This window comes from Schistocerca gregaria, chromosome 3 (assembly GCF_023897955.1).
Source record: "Schistocerca gregaria isolate iqSchGreg1 chromosome 3, iqSchGreg1.2, whole genome shotgun sequence".
Lineage (NCBI taxonomy): Eukaryota > Metazoa > Arthropoda > Insecta > Orthoptera > Acrididae > Schistocerca > Schistocerca gregaria.
The window spans coordinates 18,807,920-18,822,169 of record NC_064922.1 but is presented as its reverse complement, the minus strand read 5'-3'; the positions used below and the strand labels follow the sequence as shown (position 1 = coordinate 18,822,169).

Here is a 14,250-nt window from a genome sequence, read left to right as displayed (position 1 = left end):
CCAACTCAGTGCCTCGCTCTTTGCTACTATGTCAAACTCTTGTCGTCCAACTGCAAAACACTGGGACACAACAAGTTTCCGCGTCCCCTTTGCACTGATCGTACTACGAAACGCTCCCCAAACTTGGCAATCACCCATGCAGATAACTTTTCCGACTTTACACGACGCTCACGCAACGCTCACGCTAGTGACAGCCTTATTTATAGTTCGACGTCGCGCCAAAGTGAATGAGCACATTTCGCCTACGGCTTAGGCCGCTCTTCTAGTGTGGCTGCTCTGTGTCTGCAGGCAGCGAGGGGCTGCAAGCTTCTTGTGTTCGCACCTATATCACCTGTGCTTCCTTGTCAGAGACAGACTATCGCAAAACATACAACTCACTCCATGAATTGATTGCTACGGCATCTGTTATCAGCAGTCACAACCAGCAACACCAGTAGCAGCCGACTGCACGCAAAGAATGGGAACGTGCAGTGGGATTTACGTGAAATCGGCGCAATTGTGGATGCTAATCGTTCGCTTGTATCTGCCTACACACCTCTGCCGGTTGGGAATTATTCCACTTGCATGGCAAGGTGCGCATGTAGGTGTGTTAAAAGTTCTGGTGGCGCTGGGTATCGATCCCAGTACCTCTCGCACGCTAAGCGAGTGCTCTACCATCTGAGCTACGTCCACCCCCCCCCCCCCCCCGGGATAACTAGTAGTGCTACATACAGTCATATCAACGTCACAGACCCTTGCACTCCCATTATTCCGCAGACAAACACTACTCTCTATGTATCAGTGAGGGTGTCTTTCAGGTTTCGTGCATTCTGTATCGAATCGTAGTTGGCCACAATGAAAGTGGCAAACATAACGTCGAAAATAGAGTTCAGACACCGCTCTGAGTAAGACGAACGTGTTGTCCACCTCTAGACTTCAATGACGTTAAGCCGTGATACCTAAGACAGATCTGCACTCGATGACACCACGATAACAGCCGGTCCCCACACTTACATCATGCTCTCCTTATGACAGTATACATCATATCAGTCTGTGACGCTGGTTTTGCAACTTCTTGCGTGCGTTTATGATCGCCGCAACCAACACTTACCATGCACTGACCTCAAAACATGGAGGAGCCGGGGCTTGAACCCGAGACCGTTCACACGCTAAGCGAACGATCTGCCAACTGAGCTACAGCTACACACACGACCAAGCCTGGCTATTCTCCATTCTTTGCGACTCTGATGTGCACGGACACGATGGTTGGTTGGTTTGTAGCGGCGAAGGTACCAGAATACAAAGGCGCGGACACGTTCATATACACAAGAGTTCCAAGTACTTTCGATGCTCTGGCATTACGAATGCAAATTCCGTCTGTTTTGAACGTCTTAAATTGAAAGGGCGGTCACAAATTGGTCCATTTCACTCCTTGTCCACAATCACACAGCACCTGAGGTAACAAGCACATCTCGAGCCCCATTGTGCTCTCCATTGTTCATGCCAACTCAGTGCCTCGCTCTTTGCTACTGCGTAAAACTCTTGTCGTCCAACTGCAAAACACTGGGACACAATAAGTTTCCGCGACCCCTTTGCACTGATCGTACTACGAAACGCTCCCCAAACTTGGCAATCACCCATGCAGATGACTTTTCCGACTTTACACGACGCTCACGCAACGCTCACGCTAGTGACAGCCTTATTTATAGTTCGACGTCGCGCCAAAGCGAATGAGCACATTTCGCCTACGTCTTAGGCCGCTCTTCTAGTGTGGCTGCTCTGTGTCTGCAGGCAGCGAGGGGCTGCAAGCTTCCTGTGTTCGCACCTATATCACCTGTGCTTCCTTGTCAGAGACAGACTATCGCAAAACATACAACTCACTCCATGAATTGATTGCTACGGCATCTGTTATCAGCAGTCACAACCAGCAACACCAGTAGCAGCCGACTGCACGCAAAGAATGGGAACGTGCAGTGGGATTTACGTGAAATCGGCGCAATTGTGGATGCTAATCGTTCGCTTGTATCTGCCTACACACCTCTGCCGGTTGGGAATTATTCCACTTGCATGGCAAGGTGCGCATGTAGGTGTGTTAAAAATTCTGGAGGCGCTGGGTATCGATCCCAGTACCTCTCACACGCTAAGCGAGCGCTCTACCATCTGAGCTGCGCCCATCCCCCGCGATAACTAGTAGTGCTACATACAGTCATATCAACGTCACAGACCCTTGCACTCCCATTATTCCGCAAACAAACACTACTCTCTATGTATCAGTGAGGGTGTCTTTCAGGTTTCGTGCATTCTGTATCGAATCGTAGTTGGCCACAATGAAAGTGGCACGCATAACGTCGAAAATAGAGTTCAGACACCGCTCTGAGTAAGACGAACGTGTTGTCCACCTCTAGACTTCAATGACGTTAAGCCGTGATACCTAAGACAGATCTGCACTCGATGACACCACGATAACAGTCGGTCCCCACACTTACATCTTGCTCTCCTTATGACAGTATACATCATATCAGTCTGTGACGCTGGTTTTGCAACTTCTTGCGTGCGTTTATGTTCGCCGCGACCAACACTTACCATGCACTGACCACAAAACATGGGGGAGCCGGGGCTTGAACCCGAGACCGTTCACACGCTAAGCGAACGATCTGCCAACTGAGCTACAGCTACACACACGACCAAGCCTGGCTATTCTCCATTCTTTGCGACTCTGATGTGCACGGACACGATGGTTGGTTGGTTTGTAGCGGCGAAGGTACCAGAATACAAAGGCGCGGACACGTTCATATACACAAGAGTTCCAAGTAGTTTCGATGCTCTGGTATTACGAATGCAAATTCCGTCTGTTTTGAACGTCTTAAATTGAAAGGGCGGTCACAAATTGGTCCATTTCACTCCTTGTCCACAATCACACAGCACCTGAGGTAACAAGCTCATCTCGAGCCCCATTGTGCTCTCCATTGTTCATGCCAACTCAGTGCCTCGCTCTTTGCTACTGCGTAAAACTCTTGTCGTCCAACTGCAAAACACTGGGACACAGTAAGTTTCCGCGTCCCCTTTGCACTGATCGTACTACGAAACGCTCCCCAAACTTGGCAATCACCCATGCAGATGACTTTTCCGACTTTACACGACGCTCACGCAACGCTCACGCTAGTGACAGCCTTATTTATAGTTCGACGTCGCGCCAAAGCGAATGAGCACATTTCGCCTACGGCTTAGGCCGCTCTTCTAGTGTGGCTGCTCTGTGTCTGCAGGCAGCGAGGGGCTGCAAGCTTCCTGTGTTCGCACCTATATCACCTGTGCTTCCTTGTCAGAGACAGACTATCGCAAAACATACAACTCACTCCATGAATTGATTGCTACGGCATCTGTTATCAGCAGTCACAACCAGCAACACCAGTAGCAGCCGACTGCACGCAAAGAATGGGAACGTGCAGTGGGATTTACGTGAAATCGGCGCAATTGTGGATGCTAATCGTTCGCTTGTATCTGCCTACACACCTCTGCCGGTTGGGAATTATTCCACTTGCATGGCAAGGTGCGCATGTAGGTGTGTTAAAAATTCTGGAGGCGCTGGGTATCGATCCCAGTACCTCTCACACGCTAAGCGAGCGCTCTACCATCTGAGCTGCGCCCATCCCCCGCGATAACTAGTAGTGCTACATACAGTCATATCAACGTCACAGACCCTTGCACTCCCATTATTCCGCAAACAAACACTACTCTCTATGTATCAGTGAGGGTGTCTTTCAGGTTTCGTGCATTCTGTATCGAATCGTAGTTGGCCACAATGAAAGTGGCACGCATAACGTCGAAAATAGAGTTCAGACACCGCTCTGAGTAAGACGAACGTGTTGTCCACCTCTAGACTTCAATGACGTTAAGCCGTGATACCTAAGACAGATCTGCACTCGATGACACCACGATAACAGCCGGTCCCCACACTTACATCTTGCTCTCCTTATGACAGTATACATCATATCAGTCTGTGACGCTGGTTTTGCAACTTCTTGCGTGCGTTTATGTTCGCCGCGACCAACACTTACCATGCACTGACCACAACACATGGAGGAGCCGGGGCTTGAACCCGAGACCGTTCACACGCTAAGCGAACGATCTGCCAACTGAGCTACAGCTACACACACGACCAAGCCTGGCTATTCTCCATTCTTTGCGACTCTGATGTGCACGGACACGATGGTTGGTTGGTTTGTAGCGGCGAAGGTACCAGAATACAAAGGCGCGGACACGTTCATATACACAAGAGTTCCAAGTAGTTTCGATGCTCTGGTATTACGAATGCAAATTCCGTCTGTTTTGAACGTCTTAAATTGAAAGGGCGGTCACAAATTGGTCCATTTCACTCCTTGTCCACAATCACACAGCACCTGAGGTAACAAGCTCATCTCGAGCCCCATTGTGCTCTCCATTGTTCATGCCAACTCAGTGCCTCGCTCTTTGCTACTGCGTAAAACTCTTGTCGTCCAACTGCAAAACACTGGGACACAGTAAGTTTCCGCGTCCCCTTTGCACTGATCGTACTACGAAACGCTCCCCAAACTTGGCAATCACCCATGCAGATGACTTTTCCGACTTTACACGACGCTCACGCAACGCTCACGCTAGTGACAGCCTTATTTATAGTTCGACGTCGCGCCAAAGCGAATGAGCACATTTCGCCTACGGCTTAGGCCGCTCTTCTAGTGTGGCTGCTCTGTGTCTGCAGGCAGCGAGGGGCTGCAAGCTTCCTGTGTTCGCACCTATATCACCTGTGCTTCCTTGTCAGAGACAGACTATCGCAAAACATACAACTCACTCCATGAATTGATTGCTACGGCATCTGTTATCAGCAGTCACAACCAGCAACACCAGTAGCAGCCGACTGCACGCAAAGAATGGGAACGTGCAGTGGGATTTACGTGAAATCGGCGCAATTGTGGATGCTAATCGTTCGCTTGTATCTGCCTACACACCTCTGCCGGTTGGGAATTATTCCACTTGCATGGCAAGGTGCGCATGTAGGTGTGTTAAAAATTCTGGAGGCGCTGGGTATCGATCCCAGTACCTCTCACACGCTAAGCGAGCGCTCTACCATCTGAGCTACGCCCACCCCCCCCCCCCCCCCCCGATAACTAGTAGTGCTACATACAGTCATATCAACGTCACAGACCCTTGCACTCCCATTATTCCGCAGACAAACACTACTCTCTATGTATCAGTGAGGGTGTCTTTCAGGTTTCGTGCATTCTGTATCGAATCGTAGTTGGCCACAATGAAAGTGGCACGCATAACGTCGAAAATAGAATTCAGACACCGCTCTGAGTAAGACGAACGTTTTGTCCACCTCTAGACTTCAATGACGTTAAGCCGTGATACCTAAGACAGATCTGCACTCGATGACACCACGATAACAGCCGGTCCCCACACTTACATCTTGCTCTCCTTATGACAGTATACATCATATCAGTCTGTGACGCTGGTTTTGCAACTTCTTGCGTGCGTTTATGTTCGCCGCGACCAACACTTACCATGCACTGACCACAAAACATGGAGGAGCCGGGGCTTGAACCCGAGACCGTTCACACGCTAAGCGAACGATCTGCCAACTTTTTTTTTTTTTTTTTTTTTTTTTTTTTTTTTTATATTTCTTTTTTTTTTTGTCTTTTTTTTTTTTTTTTTTTTTTTTTTTTTTTTTTTTTTTATTCTTTTTTTATTTTTTTTTTTTTTTTTTTTTTAATGAAGTAGTGGCAGGCAGGCGGCGGCAAAGAGGGCAGGGGTCAAGAATCCTGAGGCCTGGCCTCGATGTCGCCCCCATACCAGTCACCCATTTGTATATGTGAAATTTTTTTAATTTTTTTATTTTTTATTTATAATTTTGTTTGAACCACTTTTTTTTTTCCTCTTTTTTTTTTTTTTTTTTTTTTTTTTTTTTTTTTTTTTTTTTTTTTTTTTTTTATGAGGATCTTCCAGAAGGGATCGATTCTTCCACCAGAACTCAATCCATTTCTTCTAGGTGAGTGAGGCGTTAACGGCAAAAAAAAAAATGATGACACTATCAACTATGTTAAGCAGTGTCGAACTAAAGTACCTTTTCTGGTTAGGATTAATAAATAAATAAATAAGAAATAAGTGATTAAAAAGGAATCTTCTCCTTTGTTGGTGCAAAATATAAGAAAACGAAAAGTGTTTGTTTTTTTCTCTAGTGTTGTCTTCACATCTTTCGTCTGTTATTGTCCTCTGCTGCTCCTCAATGATGTAGCGAATAGTCGGTTTCGCCTTACTTCGAAAGAAGGTTAAACATGCATTCATGTCTCGTGGTATAGTTTCGGGCGTTCTTTAAATATTACGTTCCCCGTCATGGCAAGACTGACGGGTCGAGTGTCGAATCGCATATCACACAATGGTCTTGCTTAAAAAGTTGGCAAAGGTCGCCTTGTAGTTACGTTCGCGTGCGATCATGCTGTGCTGCAGGGTCAGGTATAGAACGAAATCGTCTTTGTTCTTATCGCCAGTACTAAAAATATAGTGCACTGTGTGACCTATTATCCAGTTGACAGCATTCCGCTTTGTCCTGGGAAATGGGATTGCTTCAGGGTTGAGAAAGTCAGCTGGCGTTATCGCAGATGGTGAGGTCCTCTTGATGCTCGACAGTTTCTGTCGGGCGTAACCCCATATATCTTTCGTGGTACCACAGACGAAACGGTGTTCTTCGCTGTCTATGAGATTACACGTGACACACATTGGCGAGTCCTGCAAATGAATTGCATGAAGCCTGGACTGCGTCGGGATTTTTCTATTGACGGCAGCGTACCACGTCGCCTTTACTTGCGAAGGTAAGTAGGGGCTGTGGATGTTTTGCCACGTCGCGTCCCAGTTGTAGTTTGGAAATTTTTGTTCGATAACATTCCGTGATTTAGTTGCCACAAAGGAGTTGTAGATTGCCTTAACTGTCGTCAAATTCTTTTCAGAGACTGTTGTATGGACATAACTATACTCTAAGAGAAAACTCTTGAAGTGGTAGAGCGCAGTCGGTATATGGTGCACATCAATTGGCGGTTGAAGATCAGTCGGTGCGATTTCATTCAGGACAAGAGCGGTCAGACTGGTCGGTGACTGTTTCCATAGCTTGTAAGTTTTGCAGAAATAAAGAGCTTTCGCTTTTTTGTGTACATCGGTGAGACTGAGTCCGCCATCTCGCGTTGGGAGTGTCAAGGTGTCATATCGAACTTTAAAGATCTGGCCACGACATACAAAGTGTCCAAGCGCGGACAGCATGCATTTGGCTATATCGGTGGGGATGGGCAAAACTTGAGCCACATAATTGATTTTGGCAGTGATATAAATATTGGCCAATTCAACCTTTTGAAGCTCGTCCAATTTCCTGACGCTATGTAACTTCGCACAAGCACGAATTTTGTTGAGCAATTGCTTATAATTGGCGGCAATGGTGTGGCGGATGGTGTTCCGAAAATCGACACCGAGACACGTCATCCTAGTGATTTCTTTAAGCTGGCCATGACCGATCGCGCCTATGCCTTGCCCAACGTTCATGATCCCTGATTTCGTCCAATGCAGTTTCGCACCAGATGCCTTTTCATATTGTGAGATGATCAGGAGACCCCTCTCGACCTCATTGACATTCATAGCTAGGAAGGTAACATCATCAGCGTAAGCTCGGCACACTATCTTCTGCCCGTGTATGTGGAGTCCTTGTAAACGTTCCGTCAAGGTGACTAGCAGCGGTTCGATCGCAATGGCAAACAGCGCCATCGACATAGGGCAGCCCTGCCTAACAGAACTGTTTATCGGGACGGCGCGACTTGGCTGACCGTTAACGACAAGTTTGGATGTACTATTCCGTAACAATTTCTGTATGATGCTGATGAACTGCGGAGGAAAACCCAGAGTCTGCATTATCTGGAAAAGGTAAGGATGGTTCACTCTGTCGAAAGCCTGTGCGAAATCTAAAGTTACGATAGCACATCGGATTTTGCAAGCGTCCGCAACAGAAATCACATCTCGATAGTCTGATAATGTCTGATATATATCTCTGTCCTTTCCAACACTCGTTTGATGTGATCCAATGACGGTATGCATCACAGTTTTCATTCTCGTTGCGAGAATGCGAGCAAAAATTTTGTAGTCGCTGTTGAGCAACGTAATGGGTCGCAAAGTTGCGACGGTGTTATTGCTCGTCCGTTTCGGGAGTAAGACCACAAGTCCTTCACTGAATGGCGGAGGAATGGGCATGTCCGGTTGGAGAAGTTCGTTGCAGAGCACCGTCAGCTTTGTCTTCAGTTGTGGCCAGAAGACTTGATAAAGTTCCACCGGGAGACCGTCACATCCGGGAGATTTGTTTTTTGGACTGTGGAACACCACATCTTCCAGTTCATCTTCCGTGACATCGGTGACGAGTTCGGCTACATCCGCAGGGCGAAGCCTGTGCGTTAAGCTGCTCCGGAACTCTGCAAGGGCTTCGTCGTCGGTAGGTTTATTGGACATCAAGTCAGTGTAATAAGTTTGAACGGCGTCTCTGATATCGTGTTGCCGAGTTAGAATCGTGCCGTCTTCGGATTGTAGTTCAGTTAAGATCTTTGTCCGTGCTCGTTTAGTTTCACGTATCAGGTGATAAATGGATGGCTGTTCGCCTTTTGCCATAGTCGAAACCCGACCTCTAATTTTGTAACCTTCCATCTGTTTTCGTTTCAAAAGTAATATTTTTGCTTGCAGTCTTTTAATGCGGGGGTAGTTGTCAATCACAGTGGCATCAAGAGTATATAAGTCTCGAAGACATTGATAATAAAACTCCATCGTTCTCTTAAACCACCAGTTCTTATTCCGGGAATATTGTATCATGGATTTACGAATTTTCGGTTTAGCGCATTCGAGCCACCATTGCAATGCCGAGCCGTACGTACTGAATTTGGCTTCACTTTCATTCCACGCTCGAGTGAAGGCTTCTCTGCATTCAGGATCGTCTAAATGTGCAACATTTAGTTTCCATAGTCCTTTGCCTCGGTAGGTTTCCTGTTTCCCCAAATTCAGCGTGCAAATATAAGCCGCATGGTCGGAGAAACTGGTTGGCCAGACCTCAGTTTGTAAAATTCGCTGTCTGAGAGTGTCCGATACGTAAATGCGGTCCAATCTACTCGCTGAATGATTCGTGACGTGAGTAAAACCAGGTGTTGTACCAAACTTGTGCTCCCACGTATCGACTAAACGTAAATCCTTGACGATCTGTTCTAATTCAATCGATTTATTGAAATGCGGCGTCTGATCTTTGGCGTTAAGTACACAGTTAAAATCTCCCGCCAATATTAGGTGGTCATATTGTGTTGCAAAAAGCGGAAGTATTTCTTCCTTGAAAAAGTCCGCTCGGCGTCGCCTATTAGTTGAGCCGGATGGTGCATACAGATTTAGGAGTCTAACATTATTGATAGTCACGCCAATTCCCCTACAACTTATGAGTCGTTCTACATTCTGGACGATAATTCCTTCTTTCGTGAGAATAGCGGTGCCTAAATCGGAACCGTGTCCCGGATTGGCCGTCACATTATAACCGGGAATGTGGTTCAAAGCAATGTCGGCGACCTCCTGAAGCAAGAGGATATCAATGTCGGCGGCGTATAAGAGGTCTACGATGTTGTCGAGTTTGAGGGAACTGCGGATTTTATTTATATTTAATGTACCAATTTTATACGCCTGCTGATCAGTCATTCACGCTCTTACGAGAGTAAGAAGGAATCGGCGCCGTTTTAAAAGAAGTCAGAGTCCTCTTCTTTGTTTGCCTGCCGTGGATCCAGTAACTTATCATCATGTGCCGGTTCTACTGCCGTAGAAGGCTGTTCGGGAAATCGGGAAGTGACTGGAATATCAGTTGCATCAGCGTCCATGTGTTCGACCTCTGGTTCCGCCGCCCAGTCTATAGTGCTGGGGTTCTTGGACGCAAGAGGATGATGTTGTCGTTGTTCTTTTAAACAATGATCAACATCGTCACTGCACATGGGAGACACCTGGCCGGTAGCATCGCGAGAGGGCTCAGTTAGCGTGATTTCACGATCTTCATCCCGCAGGTGTGCAGAAGTTAGCGCCTGTTGTCGGGAGGATTCTGGTGATTTTGCACTGACTTTGTCCATGATTTGCTGCACCTTTCCCCGCAACGACGCCGCCGCCTCTTCCGCACCCTGGCGGGCGATTCTGCGTTTCTTGTTCTTCCGCGGGGATTTAGCAGGTGGACAACGCTCATCGGAATCCGAGATTTCATGGTGGGGTTGTGGGGAACGACATTCAGCAGTCACAGTCCTGACCTGCGTCTCTGAGGAGGTGGAATTTTGTTCTGTTGACAGAGTCGGGGACTGCGCTACGGAATCAACCACGTCACTCACACTCAGGTGTTGCTCTTGTCGCTCAGAAATGTCAACAAGTTGCTCGGCCGTTGGAGGAAGGGTTGGTTGGGGGCGAATGTCTACTTCGGTATCCATGGGCAGTTGGTCGGTCGGTTGGTCGCGAGCCACCGAAGCGTAAGTGGTGGACAAAATAGTCATCTCCGCGGACTTCACCGGTTCACCTGTCGGCAGCTGCACAACACGTCTTTGAATACATTCAGAACGAATATGACCTGGAGAATTGCAAGCTGCACACGTTCGTGGTTGACCATCATAAATGACGATACCTCGATAACCGCAAACGTTAATGTAAGACGGAATATGTCGTAATAAGTCCACCTTCAACTGCCTGACACCGTTCAAAACCGGATATTTGTGAGCACCGGACCATTTTTCTGCAAAATTACTGAGGACCTTCCCAAAGGGTGCAATAACAAGATTGATCGCATCTGTAGGAACTTCAAAGGGTAGCTCAAAAATTCGAATTGTTCGAATACCAAGTCCCACATGATCGACAGTAACTTCGCCAATATTTCCATCACTGTGTTTAAACTTAAGCTTACCACCGGTATTATTGACAACTCGTTCGCATAACTCAGGGTTTTTCAGCTTCAAGTACATCACACTACTCACAATTGACAAGTGAAAACCAACAGTATCTTCAAACGGAACTTGAACAACTTCCTCTAACCAATCCTCAATTTCGAAAGATTTAGGTCGAGCAAAACGTCGATCAAAGGTAAATTTCAGAGTGTCCTTTCTACTAAGTTGAGCCATTACTGCATTTTCGAACGTTGACAGAATATCTAACTACTGCGAAGCGCCGGCGAAAACGCACAGACTTACACAGCGGATGTAAACAAAGCCAGCCGCAGAGCGAAGCACAGCACGACGAACCGCTCGCCACCGCCGCTGCAGGCAGACTTGCCAACTGAGCTACAGCTACACACACGACCAAGCCTGGCTATTCTCCATTCTTTGCGACTCTGATGTGCACGGACACGATGGTTGGTTGGTTTGTAGCGGCGAAGGTACCAGAATACAAAGGCGCGGACACGTTCATATACACAAGAGTTCCAAGTAGTTTCGATGCTCTGGTATTACGAATGCAAATTCCGTCTGTTTTGAACGTCTTAAATTGAAAGGGCGGTCACAAATTGGTCCATTTCACTCCTTGTCCACAATCACACAGCACCTGAGGTAACAAGCACATCTCGAGCCCCATTGTGCTCTCCATTGTTCATGCCAACTCAGTGCCTCGCTCTTTGCTACTATGTCAAACTCTTGTCGTCCAACTGCAAAACACTGGGACACAACAAGTTTCCGCGACCCCTTTGCACTGATCGTACTACGAAACGCTCCCCAAACTTGGCAATCACCCATGCAGATAACTTTTCCGACTTTACACGACGCTCACGCAACGCTCACGCTAGTGACAGCCTTATTTATAGTTCGACGTCGCGCCAAAGTGAATGAGCACATTTCGCCTACGGCTTAGGCCGCTCTTCTAGTGTGGCTGCTCTGTGTCTGCAGGCAGCAAGGGGCTGCAAGCTTCCTGTGTTCGCACCTATATCACCTGTGCTTCCTTGTCAGAGACAGACTATCGCAAAACATACAGCTCACTCCATGAATTGATTGCTACGGCATCTGTTATCAGCAGTCACAACCAGCAACACCAGTAGCAGCCGACTGCACGCAAAGAATGGGAACGTGCAGTGGGATTTACGTGAAATCGGCGCAATTGTGGATGCTAATCGTTCGCTTGTATCTGCCTACACACCTCTGCCGGTTGGGAATTATTCCACTTGCATGGCAAGGTGCGCATGTAGGTGTGTTAAAAGTTCTGGAGGCGCTGGGTATCGATCCCAGTACCTCTGGCACGCTAAGCGAGCGCTGTACCATCTGAGCTACGCCCACCCCCCCCGATAACTAGTAGTGCTACATACAGTCATATCAACGTCACAGACCCTTGCACTCCCATTATTCCGCAGACAAACACTACTCTCTATGTATCAGTGAGGGTGTCTTTCAGGTTTCGTGCATTCTGTATCGAATCGTAGTTGGCCACAATGAAAGTGGCAAACATAACGTCGAAAATAGAGTTCAGACACCGCTCTGAGTAAGACGAACGTGTTGTCCACCTCTAGACTTCAATGACGTTAAGCCGTGATACCTAAGACAGATCTGCACTCGATGACACCACGATAACAGCCGGTCCCCACACTTACATCTTGCTCTCCTTATGACAGTATACATCATATCAGTCTGTGACGCTGGTTTTGCAACTTCTTGCGTGCGTTTATGTTCGCCGCGACCAACACTTACCATGCACTGACCTCAAAACATGGAGGAGCCGGGGTTTGAACCCGAGACCGTTCACACGCTAAGCGAACGATCTGCCAACTGAGCTACAGCTACACACACGACCAAGCCTGGCTATTCTCCATTCTTTGCGACTCTGATGTGCACGGACACGATGGTTGTTTGGTTTGTAGCGGCGAAGGTACAAGAATACAAAGGCGCGGACACGTTCATATACACAAGAGTTCCAAGTAGTTTCGATGCTCTGGTATTACGAATGCAAATTCCGTCTGTTTTGAACGTCTTAAATTGAAAGGGCGGTCACAAATTGGTCCATTTCACTCCTTGTCCACAATCACACAGCACCTGAGGTAACAAGCACATCTCGAGCCCCATTGTGCTCTCCATTGTTCATGCCAACTCAGTGCCTCGCTCTTTGCTACTATGTCAAACTCTTGTCGTCCAACTGCAAAACACTGGGACACAACAAGTTTCCGCGTCCCCTTTGCACTGATCGTACTACGAAACGCTCGCCAAACTTGGCAATCACCCATGCAGATAACTTTTCCGACTTTACACGACGCTCACGCAAACGCTCACGCTAGTGACAGCCTTATTTATAGTTCGACGTCGCGTCAAAGTGAATGAGCACATTTCGCCTACGGCTTAGGCCGCTCTTCTAGTGTGGCTGCTCTGTGTCTGCAGGCAGCGAGGGGCTGCAATCTTCCTGTGTTCGCACCTATATCACCTGTGCTTCCTTGTCAGAGACAGACTATCGCAAAACATACAACTCACTCCATGAATTGATTGCTACGGCATCTGTTATCAGCAGTCACAACCAGCAACACCAGTAGCAGCCGACTGCACGCAAAGAATGGGAACGTGCAGTGGGATTTACGTGAAATCGGCGCAATTGTGGATGCTAATCGTTCGCTTGTATCTGCCTACACACCTCTGCCGGTTGGGAATTATTCCACTTGCATGGCAAGGTGCGCATGTAGGTGTGTTAAAAGTTCTGGAGGCGCTGGGTATCGATCCCAGTACCTCTCGCACGCTAAGCGAGCGCTGTACCATCTGAGCTACGCCCACCCCCACCCCCGATAACTAGTAGTGCTACATACAGTCATATCAACGTCACAGACCCTTGCACTCCCATTATTCCGCAGACAAACACTACTCTCTATGTATCAGTGAGGGTGTCTTTCAGGTTTCGTGCATTCTGTATCGAATCGTAGTTGGCCACAATGAAAGTGGCACGCATAACGTCGAAAATAGAGTTCAGACACCGCTCTGAGTAAGACGAACGTTTTGTCCACCTCTAGACATCAATGACGTTAAGCCGTGATACCTAAGACAGATCTGCACTCGATAACACCACGATAACAGCCGGTCCCCACACTTACATCTTGCTCTCCTTATGACAGTATACATCATATCAGTCTGTGACGCTGGTTTTGCAACTTCTTGCGTGCGTTTATGTTCGCCGCGACCAACACTTACCATGCACTGACCACAAAACATGGAGGAGCCGGGGTTTGATCCCGAGACCGTTCACACGCTAAGCGAACGATCTGCC

The 14,250-nt window shown here is 47.6% G+C and overlaps 1 non-coding gene across 1 annotated transcript; it reads right to left on the bottom strand.

The window, feature by feature from the left end:
* Window positions 1–599: 599 nt before the first annotated feature.
* Window positions 600–673, bottom strand: Trnaa-agc (transfer RNA alanine (anticodon AGC)). The gene has a single exon. It is a non-coding gene; the product is annotated as a tRNA-Ala (tRNA).
* Between the last annotated feature and the right edge of the window lie 13,577 nt (window positions 674–14,250).